We start from the raw sequence: 7106 nt of genomic DNA, 5'->3' as shown, positions 1-7106 counted from the left end.
AGCGCGGGGACCCAAAGAACTTGCGGGTCTAGATTAGTAGAAAGATTTATTACGGCAGATGATGTCCTTTGCCTGGTGATATCAGCTCACTAATCCCTCATAAGTCATGTCATCTCCCACAGCAACTCGATCATGAATCTCCGGATTAAGGCCTTGGAGGAACAGATTATACTTCGCCTCCGTGCTATAAGAAATCTAGGGGCAATAGGGCAGTAACTCAAAGAACTTCAACTGGTACTCATCGATCGACATCGATCCCTGCCGCAAACCCAGCAACTCACTTGTCTTCGCTTGTCGGAGAGCAGGAGGAAAATACAGCTTATGAAAAGCCATGCGGGACTCATCTCAGGTAGCAACTCCTTGGAATTCAATAAAAGGCGCAGAAGTAGAATCCCACCACTTTAAAGCTCGTCTTTCTACCAGGAAATCAAGAGTCTCCATCCGCTGCTCCTCAGTACATCGGAACTCCCGGAAACAAACTTCCATACGTCGTAGCCAGTTCCCCGCATCCTCCGGTGACTCTCCTCCAACTAAAGGTTTCGGACTCATCTACATAATCCTATGCAAGCTAAAATGCCTGTGATCATCATGGAGATGGTGATGACGACCCCGACGATGCTCCCAATCGTCCTGATCACCCCAGCGTCAACCTATGCTGCCGTGGCTACTCTTGTCACCATGACCCGCCATCTAAACGATGATTAAAGGTTAATCCCAATTTCAACAATCTAGATCACAAGATTACTATGCATGCTCTGATATCATAAATTTAGTGACCCGCACCATTATTACCTACTAATCAGAAGCTTAAGCATGCATTTAACATAATTAAATAAATCAAAAATTAAACAGCGGAAAACTTAAACAACAATAAAATATTTTTTACAACCATATCAAATAAATCCAGTGTATTAACCCAAATACAACATAAACAAAAGCCTAGACATAGCCCTGCTGGTCATCCAACGCCTAAGCCCTCCTGGAACCACCCGTATCGTCCAGCCGCATACCTGCCCCATGGAAATGGATGTTCAGATACAATAAAGTATGGGACGTGAGCATGATAATCTCAGTACTAGTATGAGTATACGGTGTTATGTGTGCATGTATGCAAGTGAACTGGGTACCAAGACTCTCAGGTCAAGAAACAAGCTCATAGACCGGGCCCAGAGTATATATCACACTGCGCCGTCGCCTCAAGAGGTGGCTCATATACCCAGTGGATAATGGTGACCTGATACTAGTATAAGTGTCCAACTATCACGGTGACCTAACACAAGACTTATGTATCCAACCATCTACAAACTCGTAGGGTGAGCGCTCTACTACAGGATACCTCTAAGTTAAAGGCTCAATATGTTCATGTATGCAACATACAGTCATGACATGTTGTATATAAAAGCATATAAAACATGCAATCACATAATCCATGCAAACACATAATACATGCATACTCAATCTGGATATCTCGAATAATACTTTCGTACTTCATAAACTAGGCAAGCTAGACCAGCACTATGTCCAAGCTTATAATCCGCACTACAATGCAAAGTACTCATGCATTATAATCTTATTCTAAATCCTTAACTACTCTATAGCATACTCCCTATTTACTATAAGGAGCCAGAGCTATACCTGCGTCCGTTGTCAGCCCGCTGATGACGACTGCACCAAAACTTGGGCACCGCTCTGCCGCAACCCCAGAGCACCTGGCCAACCTCTGAACCAAGCCTAGAAAGGCTGGAATCACCCCAAAAAACCTAGGAAAAGCCTAAGAACCGAGATAGGAGAGCTGAATGGTGTGAATAAAAGTGAGCCTCGGATGGCCTATTTATAGGCGGAGTTCACACGGTCCGAACTGGGTTCGGATGGTTTGAACTGCCACTTGTCCGATCCAAATAGACACCTGGACCCCGCTCAGTTCGGACGGTCCGAACTGGGATCGGATGGTCCAAACTGACACTTGTCCGATCCACTAAGACACCTGGACACTGCTGAGTTCGGATGATCCAAACTGGGTTCGAATGGTCCGAACTTGTCTGCACGCTCCGAACTGATTTGGTCCTTACGAACTCATTTTGGACCCCCAGGACCTACCCTACCATTTTCGGACGTTCTGGATCTGATTTTCCAAATATTTTCACCAAATAAGGACTCCTTGAACATGTTTTAACACTTTTAAAATTATATGTCATTTTCTAACATGTTTAAAATCTCTTAATCTTGTAAAATGGAATCGGGCTACTAATATGCCAAGCATACACCATTCTTTTCAATTAAGCTCAAAGGGGACACTATGAAAAAATTTTATTTACATGGTAGGTTCAAACGCATAAAAAATCGCCTATATCATTTTCATATTCGCTCACAATCTAGATATACGCCTCAAAGAATATGTAGTTAAGTTTTGACATGGACTAGCGACTTCCTAAGACTATCACAAGGCTCACACGACCTTCACTATGTCATATACACTTCACAAGCCATGACTCTTGCGTGCTCAAAAATATTCAACAACCATATTAAAGTCTAATTTGCATTGGAGATCAAAGTGTTCCAAGGTTAGCAAATCATCTATTTTCAAAAGCATGCATCTCATCAATTAGATATCATCATAGGCTAGTGATTTTCAATAGTCATATTCATCACTAACTATGAGCTCTAAAATTTTTTTTTTTTTGAGAAAACCAGTTAAATCCTCTAATTGACTGGCTAAGTTTTCTCCCCCATACTTAAAATCTTACATTGTCCCCAATTTAAGTGAAGGAAAAAAATTCAAAAAAAATAAATAATAAAATTTGAAAAGAAAATACTCCCCTTGGGTTGCCTCCCAAACTGCGCCTGATTTTCAGTCTTTAGTTTGACCCTCAGAAGCACTCCTTAAAGAGCGGATGATGCCTAGAATAAGTGTCATATGACACCACAAATGGTTCTTTGTTCCATGTGCCCTCAAGCTTGGCTAGATGTATACAGTTTAAGCTCGTCACCTCAACAACACTCCATAGTAGCTGGTAAACATGGGAAGATAACATCTCTGTGGGCTCTCGGAAGCCAAAATCTTTTGAAACTTGTATTGATGGAAGGGAATGATCTTGAGGATGTGTGTATGATAATAATATCGATGAGCTCAAATAGATTGTAGTGACCCGTAACCATAATTAACGATTAATGGGTATATTAATCGTGTGATCATGTTTTTCATTATTAATACATGATTAAGGAAGTTTCGGTTGGATTAACGGACTTCAGGAATGGATTCAGAATGATCGAAAATGGCCCGAAGGGTGACCAGGAATGGAAGCAACGTTCATGAACAGAAGCAACGTTCTGGCATCGGATGTCATTCGTGACGTCAGCAAGATGACGTCATTGCTTACGCACTTGATGGGACATCGGAAGCAACGAAGAGGAATGGACGCAACGTTTGTCAGGAAAAATGGATGCAACGATGGAGAATGGACGTTCCGTTCCGTGTCTATAAATATGAGGGCCGAGACTTCATTTGAGGTGCACCAATTCCTCTCTTCTCTCTCTACTCCTAGGCCTTCTAACTCAAATCTAGAGAGATCTATGTGTCCTATCGGGATTCCGGAAGTGGCACAGCGATCTAGACGTCGCAGCGGAGCTGTGGCCTAGTTTTGAGGTTATCGACAGAAAAGGGCTAACGACGGACGCATGTATAACTTTGGCTTCCTAAAAATATTTAGGAGTATGCTATAGCTTAGTTAAGGCTTTTAGAGCTTAATTATTGATGCATGGGTAATTGCATTATAGTAGAAGTAGACTGGACTAGTAGGCTTGGAGTCTAGATCAGCGGAGCTAGGTTTTGACCAGCAGTTGTTAGAGGTACGTAAGTAATGACCGAGATAGCCGGCATGATATATTTTCATGCATGTTGCATGAGTATGTGCTATATGTTTTATCATGTTTTAGCATGTTTTAGCGCCTTAGCACATGCATGAATTTTACGTGTGACTGCGTCCGGAGTGATGTGAGTCATTGACAGTCTCCATAGGGAACAGTGATCTTATGTTGGACTCGAGTCAGGTATGACAGTTTCCATATGGGAATTGTATCCTGTTTTGGATTCGGGTCAGGATGGGGTTGGCTCAGCCCTGATATAGAATATACGAGTACCCCGCGGAGTCGCTCTCTAGCCAGTACTGTATATTCCTGGCACCATGACCAAGTATTTTACCTGGGATTTTAAATCATTTGTGTGCGCATATTTGTACATATATCATTTCTTATGTATTGAGCGTTATCGCTCGCACCCCTGTGTTTGGGTATTGTGGTGTACCTTGTGGCAGGGCAGGTTTGAGGCTGGACGGTCCAGGCGGCTCTCAGCAGGATTGAGGATCTGGGAGTGTGAGGTTTTAGAGGGTAGGGATTTGTTTACCCTGAACCTTTGATTTGGTTGTATAATGGTATTTATACACTTTTGTTATCGTCGGTTGTATTCTGCCGATTGGATTTGTTGTATTTTAAATTATCCGCTCCTTACGCTTTAAGTTTTATTGCATGTGCTAATTAACTCTGATTAGATAGTGGATCCGGGTTGGGTCACTACATCGATAGACTCTTGAACTCCGTCATCCTCAAACTTGAGTGGCAACATATTTTCATCATACCCTATTTATTCCAGAATATCTTTCGACTGAGGTTCAATAAGAAGAGAAGACTCAAACACCTCTAAATTTTCAACAGGATTTGATTCGCACTCCCAATCCTGGTTCTCTGAGTCATCATCATTGAACCAAATTGGGTTGGTCATTGCTTGAGTATCTTGCTTCACTTCCTATTCTTGGTGTTCATGGAGGATTTATCTCTTGATATTCTCTATTTTCTCCACAAGGTGGCATCTAGAATTTATTAGATCTTCTATATCTACCTCAGTCGATGCCACATACGTGCTCATTATATCCTCTAGCGGATGTAAGACCAATTGAGAACAACTTACCTCCTCCTTTTGAAGCTCGAATGGTTGGTCTGTAAAATCCGGGTTTTGAGTATCTTGTGGGTATTGGTGGCTCCATACTTGTGGTGTAAGATCCAAATATCGGTAATAGTCAAATTCTACCATATCATCCAACAGGTGCATCATACTATCATCATCTCGGCAAAATAGTGGACTACTGGTTGTGAAAGCTCCATAAATTACCCAACTTCTTGTCAGTTGTCACAGCATCCAAACCATCAAAAAAAAATTTAAGGAGATAATAGTTAGAAAAATCATGATACCGGAAGATGGTTGCCAAATCATTGAATCTCTCACATGCTACGTAGAATGGCTCTTCGTGTTTCTGGATAAAATTTGTGAATACTTGTCGATTTGACATCTCGAAGTATTACACCATAAGAATTCTTGCAGAAACAGATTAGAAAACGGTAGATAGAATGAAAACAAAACACAAATAAATCAAACAACGCCTCCCCGGAAATGGCGCCAAAATTTGGTAGCGCTTATTTGTGTCACGCCCAAATTAACCCAACTCAATTCAGAAAATTAAATGTGTAGCAGCGAGAGTAGAGATCGTTCATACGAGGAAGGTAAAATTTATTGTGATCTTAAAAATACTGGAATAAAATAAGAAAGGGGTTTTTTTATTTGAAATTAACTACTTAAAATTAAAAGCAAATAAAACAAATTTTATTAACTAGCATACAAGATTAAAATTATAGTGAAACAATTAATTAAACAAACCTTGATATCGGTTGACTAAGCCATTGAAGTTTATTCACTCGATCATCGATTCTCTAAAAATAATTAATCCACATTTGAATATTCATCATTGAAAATTTAATTTCTATCTCACATTAATCTTAGTTAATTAGACACAAACGTTTCTTACCAATAAATCAACCAACATACAAGCGATCAAGATTTAAATCCAAGGTAGCATTCAAACTAGTGAGATTAATGAATCTAGACAACACAAACACAAGAGGTTGTATTTAATCTAGTCAATCGTTGTTCCTACGAATTAACAAATTCACAAGCGTAAATTATTAATCATAATTGCTTTGAAAATTAGAAGAATCAAACAAATACGGATTTGATATCTAATTTAGCTTTAGATTGTATGAGAAACTCATTAGGTGATCAATCTAATAATCAAACACACAAGCATGAAAATCAATTCCAAAAAACTCTTGATACTCAAATAACAAATCAAACGATGAACGTGTATCAAAATCTCACGAGAAAAATAAAACTTCAAGGATTCGTCTTCCTCAACCAAGAATTAAAACTTAGAAGAATTGTAGTAGCTCGTACCCAAAATCAGTGATTTAGCGTAATCAAATCATTAGTCCTATTAAGTAAGATTAAACATGATTAAGGGAAACTCTTAATGGATTATCGGAGTCCGGAATTGGATTCAGAACACTTGAAAATGGTTTGAAGGTTGTCGAGTTCGGAGGCTCCGAAGTTAAGGATCGGACGGTCCGAAGTCAGGGTTCGGACGTTCCGAAGAGTGGTTTGGACGCTCCGATCTTGCTGCCGACAGTCGTCATGTATGACGTCATCATGCAGACGTAAGAAATGACATAATATTGGGATCGGACGATCCGAAGTCGAGATCGGATGCTCCCATCGTGTTCGGACGCTCCAAAGTCCAGTTCGGACGATCCGAACTCCGTCTATAAATAGGAGGGCCGAGATTCAGATTTAGACGCATCAATCACCTCTTCTCTCTCAATTCCTTAGCCTTCCAGCTTAGATCTAGGGAATTCTAGGCGTCCCGTGGGGAATCCGGAAGTGGCATAGCGATCCAGGCGTCGTAGCGGAGCTGTGGCCTAGATTTGAGGCACTTGACAGCAAAGGGCTAACGACGGACGAAGGTATAGCTTTTTCTTCCTAAAAATATTTAGGAGTATGCTTTAGCTTAGTTAAGGCTTTTAGAGCACTTTAATGATAGTAGTATCATTTGGCAGTGTAGAGCAGACTATAGGCGTGGACCTAGAGTTGGTAGAGCTTGCACTGATTTGAGGTACGAAAGTACTGTTCGAGATATTCTGACTGAGTATGCATGTATTATGTGACTGCATGGTTTATATGTCATTGATTTATGCTGCATTCATTTGCATATTGAGCTATCTCCTTT

The sequence above is a fragment of the Henckelia pumila genome, chromosome 1 (assembly GCF_033568475.1).
Source record: "Henckelia pumila isolate YLH828 chromosome 1, ASM3356847v2, whole genome shotgun sequence".
Lineage (NCBI taxonomy): Eukaryota > Viridiplantae > Streptophyta > Magnoliopsida > Lamiales > Gesneriaceae > Henckelia > Henckelia pumila.
The sequence above is the reverse complement of the archived record's forward strand: the minus strand, read 5'-3'. Positions refer to the sequence as shown.